A 14,177-nucleotide genomic window follows, 5' to 3' on the forward strand; every position below is an offset into this window, starting at 1 on the left:
GTAAGCGAGGGCTGCTCCAAAAAGTGGGCCATTTAAAGATCAGCCTCCGTAAAAGCCAGCATATTATATAAATAGTGAAGAAAAGGCAAAAGCTTACAGCACCTGGTATTCCCAGGCGGTCTCCCATCCAAGTACTAAGCAGGCCCGACGCTGCTTAGCTTCCGAGATCAGACGAGATCGGGCGCTCTCAGCGCGGTATGGCCGTAAGCGAGGGCTGCTCCAAAAAGTGGGCTATTTAAAGATCAGCCTCCGTAAAAGCCAGCATATTATATAAATAGTGAAGAAAAGGCAAAAGCTTACAGCACCTGGTATTCCCAGGCGGTCTCCCATCCAAGTGTAACAATCGGCCTTATCAGCCGAGTTACAAGACTAAAATGGGGTCAGATTTAACTGTGAGAGATGACTAGTGGTTAAAAGAATGAGACATAAAAGAAGATTGGTTTAAATAGATTTGGTTTATTTACAAGGTTCACATAAAAGACTTTAAAACAACACGATAAAACGAGGTAAACGCTGTTAAAAGAATACAGTTCATTTGTCCATACCCTAAAAACAGTCCAAGAATCCCAGTGTGTTGATAAGTCCAATGTGAGTGTCCACCGGTGTATATACAATCCACAGAAAGTGTAATCCAAAGTTTGCAGGTGGTGAATGGAAAGGTGAGCTCTAAAATTAGCAACTCCTCAATCCAACAGTTTGGTGACTGTCCTTTGTTTGTCATGCTGCTCTCTTATACAGTTGTACTTCCTGCTTCCTGTCATGTGTCTAGTCACAAGGCAGGCCAACCATCCATTTTTAAAGACACACACTCACTTAAAATGTTAAGAGTAATAAAATGGCCTAAAAAACATGTAAAACACTTAAAACTCTATAATACATTTAAATGATTGTAATAAATAGAGCGGTAAAACACGTCTTTCTAAAAGCCAGCATATTATATAAATAGTGAAGAAAAGGCAAATGCTTACAGCACCTGGTATTCCCAGGCGGTCTCCCATCCAAGTACTAAGCTGGCCCGACGCTGCTTAGCTTCCGAGATCAGACGAGATCGGGCGCTCTCAGCGCGGTATGGCCGTAAGCGAGGGCTGCTCCAATAAGTGGGCTATTTAAAGATCAGCCTCCGTAAAAGCCAGCATATTATATAAATAGTGAAGAAAAGGCAAAAGCTTACAGCACCTGGTATTCCCAGGCGGTCTCCCATCCAAGTGTAACAATCGGCCTTATCAGCCGAGTTACAAGACTAAAATGGGATCAGATTTAACTGTGAGAGATGACTAGTGGTTAAAAGAATGAGACATAAAAGAAGATTGGTTTAAATAGATTTGGTTTATTTACAAGGTTCACATAAAAGACTTTAAAACAACACGATAAAACGAGGTAAACGCTGTTAAAAGAATACAGTTCATTTGTCCATACCCTAAAAACAGTCCAAGAATCCCAGTGTGTTGATAAGTCCAATGTGAGTGTCCACCGGTGTATATACAATCCACAGAAAGTGTAATCCAAAGTTTGCAGGTGGTGAATGGAAAGGTGAGCTCTAAAATTAGCAACTCCTCAATCCAACAGTTTGGTGACTGTCCTTTGTTTGTCATGCTGCTCTCTTATACAGTTGTACTTCCTGCTTCCTGTCATGTGTCTAGTCACATGGCAGGCCAACCATCCATTTTTTAAAGACACACACTCACTTAAAATGTTAAGAGTAATAAAATGGCCTAAAAAACATGTAAAACACTTAAAACTCTATAATACTTTCAAATGATTTTAATAAATAGAGCGGTAAAACACGTCTTTCTAAAAGCCAGCATATTATATAAATAGTGAAGAAAAGGCAAAAGCTTACAGCACCTGGTATTCCCAGGCGGTCTCCCATCCAAGTACTAAGCAGGCCCGACGCTGCTTAGCTTCCGAGATCAGACGAGATCGGGCGCTCTCAGCGCGGTATGGCCGTAAGCGAGGGCTGCTCCAAAAAGTGGGCCATTTAAAGATCAGCCTCCGTAAAAGCCAGCATATTATATAAATAGTGAAGAAAAGGCAAAAGCTTACAGCACCTGGTATTCCCAGGCGGTCTCCCATCCAAGTGTAACAATCGGCCTTATCAGCCGAGTTACAAGACTAAAATGGGGTCAGATTTAACTGTGAGAGATGACTAGTGGTTAAAAGAATGAGACATAAAAGAAGATTGGTTTAAATAGATTTGGTTTATTTACAAGGTTCACATAAAAGACTTTAAAACAACACGATAAAACGAGGTAAACGCTGTTAAAAGAATACAGTTCATTTGTCCATACCCTAAAAACAGTCCAAGAATCCCAGTGTGTTGATAAGTCCAATGTGAGTGTCCACCGGTGTATATACAATCCACAGAAAGTGTAATCCAAAGTTTGCAGGTGGTGAATGGAAAGGTGAGCTCTAAAATTAGCAACTCCTCAATCCAACAGTTTGGTGACTGTCCTTTGTTTGTCATGCTGCTCTCTTATACAGTTGTACTTCCTGCTTCCTGTCATGTGTCTAGTCACATGGCAGGCCAACCATCCATTTTTTAAAGACACACACTCACTTAAAATGTTAAGAGTAATAAAATGGCCTAAAAAACATGTAAAACACTTAAAACTCTATAATACATTTAAATGATTGTAATAAATAGAGCGGTAAAACACGTCTTTCTAAAAGCCAGCATATTATATAAATAGTGAAGAAAAGGCAAAAGCTTACAGCACCTGGTATTCCCAGGCGGTCTCCCATCCAAAGTACTAAGCAGGCCCGACGCTGCTTAGTTTCCGAGATCAGACGAGATCGGGCGCTCTCAGCGCGGTATGGCCGTAAGCGAGGGCTGCTCCAAAAAGTGGGCTATTTAAAGATCAGCCTCCGTAAAAGCCAGCATATTATATAAATAGTGAAGAAAAGGCAAAAGCTTACAGCACCTGGTTTTCCCAGGCGGTCTCCCATCCAAGTGTAACAATCGGCCTTATCAGCCGAGTTACAAGACTAAAATGGGATCAGATTTAACTGTGAGAGATGACTAGTGGTTAAAAGAATGAGACATAAAAGAAGATTGGTTTAAATAGATTTGGTTTATTTACAAGGTTCACATAAAAGACTTTAAAACAACACGATAAAACGAGGTAAACGCTGTTAAAAGAATACAGTTCATTTGTCCATACCCTAAAAACAGTCCAAGAATCCCAGTGTGTTGATAAGTCCAATGTGAGTGTCCACCGGTGTATATACAATCCACAGAAAGTGTAATCCAAAGTTTGCAGGTGGTGAATGGAAAGGTGAGCTCTAAAATTAGCAACTCCTCAATCCAACAGTTTGGTGACTGTCCTTTGTTTGTCATGCTGCTCTCTTATACAGTTGTACTTCCTGCTTCCTGTCATGTGTCTAGTCACATGGCAGGCCAACCATCCATTTTTTAAAGACACACACTCACTTAAAATGTTAAGAGTAATAAAATGGCCTAAAAAACATGTAAAACACTTAAAACTCTATAATACATTTAAATGATTGTAATAAATAGAGCGGTAAAACACGTCTTTCTAAAAGCCAGCATATTATATAAATAGTGAAGAAAAGGCAAAAGCTTACAGCACCTGGTATTCCCAGGCGGTCTCCCATCCAAGTACTAAGCAGGCCCGACGCTGCTTAGCTTCCGAGATCAGACGAGATCGGGCACTCTCAGCGCGGTATGGCCGTAAGCGAGGGCTGCTCCAAAAAGTGGGCCATTTAAAGATCAGCCTCCGTAAAAGCCAGCATATTATATAAATAGTGAAGAAAAGGCAAAAGCTTACAGCACCTGGTATTCCCAGGCGGTCTCCCATCCAAGTGTAACAATCGGCCTTATCAGCCGAGTTACAAGACTAAAATGGGATCAGATTTAACTGTGAGAGATGACTAGTGGTTAAAAGAATGAGACATAAAAGAAGATTGGTTTAAATAGATTTGGTTTATTTACAAGGTTCACATAAAAGACTTTAAAACAACACGATAAAACGAGGTAAACACTGTTAAAAGAATACAGTTCATTTGTCCATACCCTAAAAACAGTCCAAGAATCCCAGTGTGTTGATAAGTCCAATGTGAGTGTCCACCGGTGTATATACAATCCACAGAAAGTGTAATCCAAAGTTTGCAGGTGGTGAATGGAAAGGTGAACTCTAAAATTAGCAACTCCTCAATCCAACAGTTTGGTGACTGTCCTTTGTTTGTCATGCTGCTCTCTTATACAGTTGTACTTCCTGCTTCCTGTCATGTGTCTAGTCACATGGCAGGCCAACCATCCATTTTTTAAAGACACACACTCACTTAAAATGTTAAGAGTAATAAAATGGCCTAAAAACATGTAAAACACTTAAAACTCTATAATACATTTAAATGATTGTAATAAATAGAGCGGTAAAACACGTCTTTCTAAAAGCCAGCATATTATATAAATAGTGAAGAAAAGGCAAATGCTTACAGCACCTGGCATTCCCAGGCGGTCTCCCATCCAAGTACTAAGCAGGCCCGACGCAGCTTAGCTTCCGAGATCAGACGAGATCGGGCGCTCTCAGCGCGGTATGGCCGTAAGCGAGGGCTGCTCCAAAAAGTGGGCCATTTAAAGATCAGCCTCCGTAAAAGCCAGCATATTATATAAATAGTGAAGAAAAGGCAAAAGCTTACAGCACCTGGTATTCCCAGGCGGTCTCCCATCCAAGTGTAACAATCGGCCTTATCAGCCGAGTTACAAGACTAAAATGGGATCAGATTTAACTGTGAGAGATGACTAGTGGTTAAAAGAATGAGACATAAAAGAAGATTGGTTTAAATAGATTTGGTTTATTTACAAGGTTCACATAAAAGACTTTAAAACAACACGATAAAACGAGGTAAACGCTGTTAAAAGAATACAGTTCATTTGTCCATACCCTAAAAACAGTCCAAGAATCCCAGTGTGTTGATAAGTCCAATGTGAGTGTCCACCGGTGTATATACAATCCACAGAAAGTGTAATCCAAAGTTTGCAGGTGGTGAATGGAAAGGTGAGCTCTAAAATTAGCAACTCCTCAATCCAACAGTTTGGTGACTGTCCTTTGTTTGTCATGCTGCTCTCTTATACAGTTGTACTTCCTGCTTCCTGTCATGTGTCTAGTCACATGGCAGGCCAACCATCCATTTTTAAAGACACACACTCACTTAAAATGTTAAGAGTAATAAAATGGCCTAAAAAACATGTAAAACACTTAAAACTCTATAATACATTTAAATGATTGTAATAAATAGAGCGGTAAAACATGTCTTTCTAAAAGCCAGCATATTATATAAATAGTGAAGAAAAGGCAAAAGCTTACAGCACCTGGTATTCCCAGGCGGTCTCCCATCCAAGTGTAACAATCGGCCTTATCAGCCGAGTTACAAGACTAAAATGGGGTCAGATTTAACTGTGAGAGATGACTAGTGGTTAAAAGAATGAGACATAAAAGAAGATTGGTTTAAATAGATTTGGTTTATTTACAAGGTTCACATAAAAGACTTTAAAACAACACGATAAAACGAGGTAAACGCTGTTAAAAGAATACAGTTCATTTGTCCATACCCTAAAAACAGTCCAAGAATCCCAGTGTGTTGATAAGTCCAATGTGAGTGTCCACCGGTGTATATACAATCCACAGAAAGTGTAATCCAAAGTTTGCAGGTGGTGAATGGAAAGGTGAGCTCTAAAATTAGCAACTCCTCAATCCAACAGTTTGGTGACTGTCCTTTGTTTGTCATGCTGCTCTCTTATACAGTTGTACTTCCTGCTTCCTGTCATGTGTCTAGTCACATGGCAGGCCAACCATCCATTTTTAAAGACACACACTCACTTAAAATGTTAAGAGTAATAAAATGGCCTAAAAAACATGTAAAACACTTAAAACTCTATAATACATTTAAATGATTGTAATAAATAGAGCGGTAAAACACGTCTTTCTAAAAGCCAGCATATTATATAAATAGTGAAGAAAAGGCAAATGCTTACAGCACCTGGTACTCCCAGGCGGTCTCCCATCCAAGTACTAAGCAGGCCCGACCCTGCTTAGCTTCCGAGATCAGACGAGATCGGGCGCTCTCAGCGTGGTATGGCCGTAAGCGAGGGCTGCTCCAAAAAGTGGGCTATTTAAAGATCAGCCTCCGTAAAAGCCAGCATATTATATAAATAGTGAAGAAAAGGCAAAAGCTTACAGCACCTGGTATTCCCAGGCGGTCTCCCATCCAAGTACTAACCAGGCCCGACGCGGCTTAGCTTCCGAGATCAGACGAGATCGGGCGCTCTTTTTTTTTTTTTTTTTTTTTATTAAAAATATACATATATATATATACATACACACATTTTAAATCATCATGACATACAACAGGTCATATACATATATTACATATTACAGTTCACAGTGATTTATTACACAATTACATGTGTACACAGGGATAAGAAGATAAGTGAGAAAAAAAATAAATAAATAAAATAAAAAAAAAACTTTAAATTAAATAAGGGGATCAAAACAGAATCATTCAGGCAACTCTAGTTTAGTACCATCTGGGCTGTCCATAATAAAAGGATTATTTAAAATAAAAGTTTTGTAAAAAACAATCTTGTTCTCTTCCATTTTAAAATATTCTTCAGCAGTTCTAATATATTGTTCCCGTTTTCTTTTGTACATTTTCCAAACATCTATTTTTGCACGTTTGTTTTTCACAATGTTTCTCCTTTCCCAAATAACATTTCTTGCAACAGATAAAAAAAGATTGACCATCTTTGTTTTACTTCCATTAAAACCAAATAAAAACATTTTACACCATTCTGAATCTCTCTCAATTTCCTCTTCTCTATTTGTCATCATCTGTTTTATCATTTCTTTTAACTTTACCATAAAAGTATTTAATTTAGCACATTTTAAAAACAAGTGCATACTACTTTCATTTTCTAATTCAAATACTTTACATATTGCATTATCACTGCTTCCAATTTGTGCCAGCTTTGTTTCAGTGAATATCACATTGTGTCTGATAAAATAATCCAAGCATTCAAGTTTTGTGTCTAAATATTTCCACTTTAAATTTTTCCAAATTCCTTCCTCATCAATATCCACAAAAATCCTTTTCCAGAACTGTTCTGCGACTGGTCTTTTGTACACTTTGTTTCTAAAACATACATAAAATTTTTTAAAAGTACATTCCTGAAAGTCTTTGGCTTTTTCTTTTAAAACCACTTTCACATTATCATTGCTTTTATCATTCTGTTCAATTTTCTCTATCCATTCTTTAGGTATTGCACTTTTCACTATTTCAAACTGTTTCTCCAGAGTTTCTCTTTTAAAATCTTCACCAATCTCATCCATAGCATCAACAATTACTTGGCTTGGTAAAAAACCTTCTTTTATCTCATATAAAACATCTTTGACTTGACATACACCAGCCTTCAACCAATGTTTAAAAAATACTTCTTTCTCTTGTGTTAAAATATTAGCATTTAAAAACAATGGTTGATTTAATAACATTTTTCTTCCTTCAGGTTTAAACTCAACCAAATTTAAAAACTCTGCCCATGCTTGTAAAACCTCTTTGTAAAAATCAGGAATTCCAGTCATCATGTTCTGTTTCAGTTTCATCCATAAAATGTCATCATTTATATTACAGTTTTTTTCAATTGTTTACACACAATTTTGAAAACTGGGTTCTTTTTTTCAAAATATAATCACAATTATCCAAACACCACACTCATTTTGCGGAATTCCTAGATTGTTTGCAAAATGACACACTTCTGTCAAAACATACACATTTCAGTCAAAACATATACACATATTTGTGAAAATGCTATTAGTTTTCATTTAACCAACACAGTCCTCAATGATCAGACACTATTGCAGACAGTTTCACACTGCTGTGATAAATAAAAAACACATTTGTAAAAAAAAAACTAATTTTGGGAAATAGCATGTGCTAGATTTTTGGCCAGACATTGTTATGTAAGGGATCATTTCGATGACAAAACAAAATAGTGACAAACAACATTCTTCATAATTAGTTTGAGATAGAGGGAGAATGTACACAAATAGGCCTACTATAAACTTACCAAGCACGAAGCATGAAGTACATACAGTTTGACTCTGGAAAAAAAAAAGCAACACAACTACTGTAACTATTCCTCATCTCTCCGTCTGGCTGGATCAGGCCATAAGATTTCATCCACATAATTTTTGATGAATACAGGTGAACTCACCTGCTGCCTTTTATAGCACACCTGAGTGCTGAGTTTTCAAATTAGCACATGTGTGCTTCCACACCTTGTGGATGTGTTTATCCAATTTGTTCATTAGTGTGGTCATTGGCAATCCGGGGCTTTGTAATGACAAGGAAGTTACCTCACAATCCTTATCTGTGTCTAAGGTGTTGAAATGTGTGTAGAGTTTTACAAATCACTGTGTGTAATGTTTTGCAAAAAGAGTGAAGCAGACATTGTGTGTAATGTTGTGCAAATCTGTGGCGGTGTTTTGCTCCTTGGAGTAGAATTTTGCAAATTGTGTGGAAATTTTTATTTTAGAGTGTAAACAATCGTAAAAAACTGTAAAACCACCACATTTGTTAAGATAACACCTCATTACATGCTTCCATTCTGCTTTAAAATCCTTGTTTAAAAACCTTTTCACCAGTTTAACTCTCAAGCTTTTCTTTCTTATTTCTGGGTCTATCAATCCCATTCCACCTTCATCTGTTGCACCTATTAAAACATTATACGCAATTCTTGGTGGTTTCCCTTCCCAAATAAAATTCAGGACACATTTTTTTATTCTTTGTACATGCCAGTGTTCCATAGGGATGACTCCTAAGATGTACCACATTTTCGACAACATCAGCGTATTTACAATTACAGTTTTTTACGATTGTTTACACTCTAAAATAAACATTTCCACACAATTTGCAAAATTCTACTCCAAGGAGCAAAACACCGCCACAGATTTGCACAACATTAAACACAATGTCTGCTTCACTCTTTTTGCAAAACATTACACACAGTGATTTGTAAAACTCTACACACATTTCGACACCTTAGACACAGATAAGGATTGTGAGGTTACTTCCTTGTCATTACAAAGCCCCGGATTGCCAATGACCACACTAATGAACAAATTGGATAAACACATCCACAAGGTGTGGAAGCACACATGTGCTAATTTGAAAACGCAGCACTCAGGTGTGCTAGGCAGCAGGTGAGTTCACCTGTATTCATCAAAAATGATGTGGATGAAATCTTATGGCCTGATCCAGCCAGACGGAGAGATGAGGAATAGTTACAGTAGTTGTGTTGCTTTTTTTTCCAGAGTCAAACTGTATGTACTTCATGCAGTAATTTTTATTTGTCTACAGATTTTATTTGTTTCATTGATTTCATTGTTGGTTGATTACTGTAACTGATTATGGTAAGAAATACTGTATTTCTTGAATTGAAATAAATACTTGAAATATTCAGTCTGCAGCATCAGTGTTGTGCAGTGCTTGGTAAGTTTATAGTAGGCCTATTTGTGTTCATTCTCCCTATATCTCAAACTAATCATGATGAATGTTGTGGGTTTGTCACTATTTTGTTTTGTCATCGAAATGATCCCTTACATAACAATGTCTGCCCAAAAATCTAGCACATGCTATTTCCTAAAATTAGTTTTTTTTACAAATGTGTTTTTTATTTATCACAGCAGTGTGAAACTGTCTGCAATAGTGTCTGATCATTGAGGACTGTGTTGGTTAAATGAAAACTAATAGCATTTTCACAAATATGTGTATATGTTTTGACTGAAATGTGTATGTTTTGACTGAAGTGTGTCATTTTGCAAACAATCTAGGAATTTTGCAAATTGAGTGTGGTGTTTGGATAATTGTGATTATATTTTGAAAAAAGAACCCGGTTTTCAAAATTGTGTGTAAACAATTGAAAAATACTGTAAGTCTGTTTGCTAAAACCTTGGCTAATACTTTAAAATCTTTATTTAACATCGTAAGGGGTCTGTAGTTAATCAAATCATTTTTTCCACCTTTTTTCTTATATATTAATTTCACTAAACCTATTCTCATTAAATGTGTAGCTTCTTTCTTTTCAAAAATTACTTCAAAGATTTCCTTTAAAATTGGTGCTAAAACATCTTTAAAAACTTTATAAAATTCAGATACTAATCCATCTAAACCTGGGCTTTTCCCATTATTTAATTGCATTATAGCTTCCTTAATTTCTTCTATTTGTATTTCTTCATCACACATATTTCTATCATCTTCTGTTATACTTTCCTCAATTTGTTCCAATAAAAATTGTTCTTCTTTTTCATTTATTTGACCTTTTTTAAAAAGGCCTTCATAAAAATTTCTAACTTCTTTCAAAATATCCTGTGCTTCTTTTATTTTTTCACCATTTTTCTTCTTTAATTCTCTTATGATTTCTACATTTCCCTTACTTTCTTCTAAACTAAAAAATAATTTTGTACATTTCTCGCCTTCTACAAGATATTTTGCTTTACTTCTAACCATAGCACCTCTACATTTCTTTTCTTCTATGTTTCGTAATTCTTCTTCCAAGTTTATTATTTTTTCTATATCTACATTTTCTTGGTTCAATTTATCATTTAGTTCTTTTCTAACCTCCACTTCTTTATTTCTTTTAGCTTTTTGTATTAATTTACTAATTTCTATAGTATACTTTTTAATTTCATATTTTGTATTATCCCACCATATTCGTTTATCTTCTTGATACATCCTATTCTGTTTTTCTGTATTTATTATATCCACTATTGTCTTTCTATAAGATTTTATTTTTAAAATTTCTGTGTTTAAGATCCATACCCCATTACCTCTTTCAGCTTCGTTAAAATCAATATTCAAAATGAAAAACTTGTGATCACTCAAAGCTGTTTCTTTGTAATAAACACTCTGTATAAAATCGCCCAGTTTTCTCTTGTATAGAATAAAATCAATTCTACTTTGTTTTAAAATATTACCTACTATTTGTCTTCTTGAATATTCTCTTCTTCCCTCATTTCTTATTCTCCATGTCAACTACTTCATGCTCATCCATTAAGTTCTCCAACTCTTTTCTCCCACTGTCACTCTTAAAAATCATGCCATCTGCTAAATCAATTCTGTTCAAGACCGTGTTAAAATCACCAATTAAAATAGTTTCTCCCCATAAAGTCATTAAACCCTTTAGCCTATTAAAGAATTCCTTCTTTTCTTTTCCTACTACCAGAGCATGAATGTTACATAAAACCATATTATTTTCCTTAATCTTAATCGCTAAACATTTCCCTTCTTTGTCATTATATATTTCTTCGACATCATTACATACATTTTTTTAACTAAAATGGCAACCCCTCTCCCCATCCTTCCATCACCATTATTATAAAATATATTTCCTGTCCATCCCCTTTTAAAATCATCCATTATAGCTTCATTCCAGTTTGTCTCTTGTATAAATATAAGATTTTGTTTTTTACACTGCTCCTTAACCTTGTCAAATTTTCCGACATTCGATAAACCTCTTACATTAATAGAAACAATACTTAAAAACATACATAAATGAAAAACATTACATATCAGTCCCATCAATCCGCACTTTCTTTTCCCCTAGACGCATCACGCATAGTCTTTATCAGTTCACTCTTTTTACTCAATCTGTTCCTTACAAATTTTAGATTTGGAGTTACCTTAATTTTTCTTCTTCTTACTTGCAATCCATTTGCTTGCTCGTGTTCTTCAGTATTTTGCTCATCCATCCTCTCACTTACGTCCATTTGTGTGTTTGATAAGTCCAAAGATGTCCATGTATCACTCAGTTCATTTGTTTTGCCATTGTCTTTTTCCAGCTGTTCTTTCTGTGTTTCCGATATCTCCACAATCAAACGATCATCTTTCTCCATATTGCAACACTTTTCCACTTCTCCCGTCACTTGACTGCATGTTGTATCTTTGTGTTCTGTTATTGTCTCCATTTCTTCTGTTGTGTTATTGTTACTTGTATCCACCTTTTCTGTTTCATCCTGTATCTCACCATCATTGTCCATAGCCTCATTATCCTCTTCATGATCGCCACGGCGCCAAACCACATGCAAGTCTGTCGGGAGGGTGGCTCAGAGGATGCATGAATCAACAATATGAACGTCCTGCTGCCTCCACTTGATGCAAGACAGTGATAGCCATACCTCACTAAATTGGTTCTTGGGCATGTTTTGCTACCTTTTAAATATGATTGACATTTTTTTTTAATCAATGTACGCTGAGAACAGGAGGCCTCAAAATGGTTTCTGCTGTCCGAGGGCAACACGGCGCAGAACGGGCTTAACAAAATGCCAAAACGCACGACTCTGGTGGGACTCGAACCCACAACTACAACCTCATCTGGGAGTCTTGAAATCCAATGCGCTATCCATTGCGCCACAGAGCCTGTAGGTATGCCAGCCTGGGCCTGTCCTGCTCGGCCGAGTGGCAAGCTGTGTGGGCAGAAAGACTGGTCTGTGCACAATTGAGGCATGCTTGCTGGACTGGAGCGCCGCCCAAGGCACCGCTGGGATTCGAGGCCTCAAAATGGTTTCTGCTGTCCGAGGGCAACACTGCGCAGTATGGGCTTAACAAAATGGCAAAAAGCACGACTCTGGTGGGACTTGCACCCACAACCTTTGAATGGCCTCATCTGGCAGTCTAGAAGTCCAATGCACTATCCACTGCGCCGCAGAGCCCATCGGTATGCCAGGCTGGTCCACTGAGGGCTTTACTTACAGATTTGTGCCCGTCCAGCTACACCAAGTGGCACGCTGTTTGGGCAGAAAGACAGGTCCTCAGGTCTTTGCACAATTGAGGCACGGTTCAAAAACATAGTGTCGTCAGGGTCTCCAATCCAACAGAAAGGCCAGAGACAGCCACCAGTGGAAAGGCACCGCTGGGATTCGAACCCAGGATCTCCTGTTTACGAGACAGGCGCTTTGACCAGCTAAGCCACGGCGCCTCCTTGGTGGAGAAAGTTAGCCTGAATGCTATTCTTCAAAAGCAGGTGAGAGGGTAATGATGCAGGAGAACCCGCCCGCTGTCCTCAAGCTCCTCTGTGTCCCCTTTCGCCGTCTGTTTTTTTTGTAAAGCACGAGCTCGGCTGTATTGTGGCGTGCAACCAAACCATCCATGGGATTCAAACACAGGATCTCCTGTTAACTAGAATAGCCTGGCCGCACAATTGCCCTCCGGGAGGGCAACTCAGACGATCCAGGCTCCAAGAGAAGAGGCCAGGGGTTAGCTGACCGGGCGCTGGACAGCTTTAAGGCGTTTGCCGACAACTGAGTCGGGGCGGTTTGCAAAAGTAACCACTCACTGCCCTCGCTATCCATGTTTGCGGGTCGCTTTTGGAAAAGCTTGCGCTTGCTGGACTGGAACGCCGCCCAAGGTACCGCTGGGATTTGAACGCAGGATCTCCTGTTTACGAGACAGGCGCTTTAACCAACTAAGCCACGGCGTCAAACCGCATGCAAGGCTGTCGGGAGGGTGACTCAGAGGGTCAAAACATCCAGAGGCAGGGCAGGTGCTGGTACGCTTAAAAGAGAATGTCTACAAATTTCTACTGCCTGAGGGCAACACTGCACAGTATGAGAGTAACCAGAAAGCCAAAATCCACAACTCTGGTGGGACTTGAACCCACAACCTCTGAATGGCCTCTTCTGGCAGTTTAGAAGTCCAATGCGCTATCCATTGCGCCACAGAGCCCAACATGGGGAAAAGCAGAGCCGCGTGAAGGCTGACCTTCCGGGTCTGTGGCCGTCCAACGGTAAGAGAGCGCGTGCTCTCTCTGCAGGAAGGACAGGCCCTCGGGTCTCTGCATAATTGCAGTGTCGTTTGAAAGGCAGAGGCACTGTAAGGGCCTCAGGTCCAAGGGAGAGCAAAAAGATCCAAGCTGCCGTCTACAAGGCACCGCTGGGATTTGAACCCAGGATCTCCTGTTTACTAGAAAGGCGCTTTAACCAACTAAGCCACGGCGCCACCCCGCGTGTTAGGTGTGGGGAGGGTGGCTCAGAGGATGCATGAATCAACAATATGAACTTCCTGCTGCCTCCACTTGATGCGAGACAGTGATTGCCATACCTCACTGAATTGGCTCTTGGGCATGTTTTGCTACCTTTTAAATATGATTGCCTTTTTTTTTAAAT

The 14,177-nt window shown here is 38.6% G+C and overlaps 12 non-coding genes across 12 annotated transcripts in view; all 12 read right to left on the bottom strand.

Moving 5' to 3' along the window:
• The window catches only part of LOC141317491 (5S ribosomal RNA), a 119-nt gene extending 113 nt beyond the window's left edge, over nt 1-6 (bottom strand). Inside the window, exon 1 of the ribosomal RNA XR_012351867.1 lies at nt 1-6. This exon is cut by the window's left edge and continues 113 nt beyond it. This is a non-coding gene — a ribosomal RNA (5S ribosomal RNA).
• An 84-nt stretch (nt 7-90) lies between these two features.
• LOC141304498 (5S ribosomal RNA) lies at nt 91-209 on the bottom strand. The gene has a single exon (XR_012344296.1). It is a non-coding gene; the product is annotated as a 5S ribosomal RNA (ribosomal RNA).
• Nucleotides 210-961: 752 nt separating this feature from the next.
• LOC141310491 (5S ribosomal RNA) lies at nt 962-1,080 on the bottom strand. Its single transcript, XR_012347995.1, has one exon. It is a non-coding gene; the product is annotated as a 5S ribosomal RNA (ribosomal RNA).
• A 753-nt stretch (nt 1,081-1,833) lies between these two features.
• LOC141304520 (5S ribosomal RNA) lies at nt 1,834-1,952 on the bottom strand. Its single transcript, XR_012344298.1, has one exon. It is a non-coding gene; the product is annotated as a 5S ribosomal RNA (ribosomal RNA).
• Nucleotides 1,953-2,705: 753 nt separating this feature from the next.
• LOC141319445 (5S ribosomal RNA) lies at nt 2,706-2,825 on the bottom strand. The gene has a single exon (XR_012353701.1). It is a non-coding gene; the product is annotated as a 5S ribosomal RNA (ribosomal RNA).
• Nucleotides 2,826-3,578: 753 nt separating this feature from the next.
• Nucleotides 3,579-3,697, bottom strand: LOC141317347 (5S ribosomal RNA). The gene has a single exon (XR_012351785.1). It is a non-coding gene; the product is annotated as a 5S ribosomal RNA (ribosomal RNA).
• Nucleotides 3,698-4,449: 752 nt separating this feature from the next.
• Nucleotides 4,450-4,568, bottom strand: LOC141318637 (5S ribosomal RNA). The gene has a single exon (XR_012352941.1). It is a non-coding gene; the product is annotated as a 5S ribosomal RNA (ribosomal RNA).
• A 1,420-nt stretch (nt 4,569-5,988) lies between these two features.
• Nucleotides 5,989-6,107, bottom strand: LOC141318607 (5S ribosomal RNA). Its single transcript, XR_012352913.1, has one exon. It is a non-coding gene; the product is annotated as a 5S ribosomal RNA (ribosomal RNA).
• Nucleotides 6,108-12,917: 6,810 nt separating this feature from the next.
• On the bottom strand, nt 12,918-12,991 carry trnat-cgu (transfer RNA threonine (anticodon CGU)). The gene has a single exon. It is a non-coding gene; the product is annotated as a tRNA-Thr (tRNA).
• A 427-nt stretch (nt 12,992-13,418) lies between these two features.
• On the bottom strand, nt 13,419-13,497 carry trnat-cgu (transfer RNA threonine (anticodon CGU)). Its single transcript has one exon. It is a non-coding gene; the product is annotated as a tRNA-Thr (tRNA).
• A 150-nt stretch (nt 13,498-13,647) lies between these two features.
• trnar-ucu (transfer RNA arginine (anticodon UCU)) lies at nt 13,648-13,737 on the bottom strand. The gene is given in 2 exon segments: nt 13,648-13,683; nt 13,701-13,737. It is a non-coding gene; the product is annotated as a tRNA-Arg (tRNA).
• A 199-nt stretch (nt 13,738-13,936) lies between these two features.
• Nucleotides 13,937-14,010, bottom strand: trnat-agu (transfer RNA threonine (anticodon AGU)). Its single transcript has one exon. It is a non-coding gene; the product is annotated as a tRNA-Thr (tRNA).
• Between the last annotated feature and the right edge of the window lie 167 nt (nt 14,011-14,177).

This window comes from Garra rufa, chromosome 1 (genome assembly GCF_049309525.1).
Source record: "Garra rufa chromosome 1, GarRuf1.0, whole genome shotgun sequence".
NCBI classification, from domain to species: Eukaryota; Metazoa; Chordata; class Actinopteri; order Cypriniformes; family Cyprinidae; genus Garra; species Garra rufa.